The sequence below is a fragment of the Crocodylus porosus genome, unplaced genomic scaffold (genome assembly GCF_001723895.1).
Source record: "Crocodylus porosus isolate Cpor-Errol unplaced genomic scaffold, CroPor_comp1, whole genome shotgun sequence".
Classification (NCBI taxonomy): Eukaryota; Metazoa; Chordata; order Crocodylia; family Crocodylidae; genus Crocodylus; species Crocodylus porosus.
In genome coordinates this window covers 29,625,914-29,627,132 of record NW_017728917.1, presented here as the reverse complement: position 1 = coordinate 29,627,132, position 1,219 = coordinate 29,625,914, and positions in this window count along the sequence as shown.

Genomic DNA, 1,219 nt, shown 5'->3' with positions numbered 1-1,219 from the left:
TTCTGAAATCAAATTCATGAATGTTTTAGATGTTGTGAACCCAGCATTCATTCCTGCCTGTGGCAGGGGGTCAGGCTAGATGATCTGTTCAGGTCCCTCCTGACCCTAGCTGCTATGAAACTATGAAACTATAATTTAATCAAATCCAAGATAGAGTAGTATTGCATTCCCAGTATCTGAGACACCTACTTAAACAATTTCAATGGCTGAGATTTTTAAAATTATCTTTACTCTGTTGGTACAAGCAGGAATGGAGCTCCAAAATCATCAGGGGGTGATGGTGGACAGGAGGGGGAGAGAGAACATGGATGCATGGATTTCCAACCTCTCCAGATTAAGCAGTGCTTGGTGAAAAACTGCTTCAGTTCCTGCTCTGCTAGGTTTGTGGAAGAGTGCATTGATGCAGTTTGCCTGAAGAAGGGTATTTGTACTTGAAAGCTTGCAAAAAACTTTTTTCCAACTATTTAGTTGGTCTAATAAAAGATCTACACAGAGAACGTTGCCTGCCTACTGCCTATGTCTGTAGACCAACATGGCTACAACCAACAACCAACCCCTCAGTGCAATTACATCTGTTAGTCTCCTTCATGAATGCTTGTTACCAGGAAGATAGGGCTTTTCTAGTACTTTGCAAAGTCAGTCATCTGAAAAGCTAAAGTGTCCAATACGACAAATATTGACTTTATTACCAGCTGAGTTAGACCAAGCTGGCAACATGAATTTTAGTTATATACAAGCAGTTTCTGGAGTTATTTGTTCTGAGTATTATAAGGCAAAAGCTATTCCAGTTGTTTCAGATGTCCCAGTTGTAGGCACCAGACTGTCACTGCATATAGCTCTTGTATAATTTCATTCTATAGACTTTCTTCTTCTTCTATATGAATAAAATTATAGTCCATACAAATTATAGTCCACTTAGTTTCTTATGGTTTTTAATCAGTCTCAGTCATGCTGCTCTTTCTCTTGTCTGTCTCTTGTAGAATGAAATCCAGTCAGGTGCTTTGGTTTTATCATGAAGACCAGAAGAGCAGATCTGGCATTTCAGGGGGCCCATTCAAACCATACCAATTTCCAACATCTTTCTTTAGCTGAAGCAGAGTTTTTAAAATATATCTACTAAATTATTTCTAAAGTTCCAATAACCAAAGAGATTCTGGTGAACTATAAGTGTTTATTGTCTTCAGAGTCAGGTTGTTTGACAGATTACTACTGGGGACTG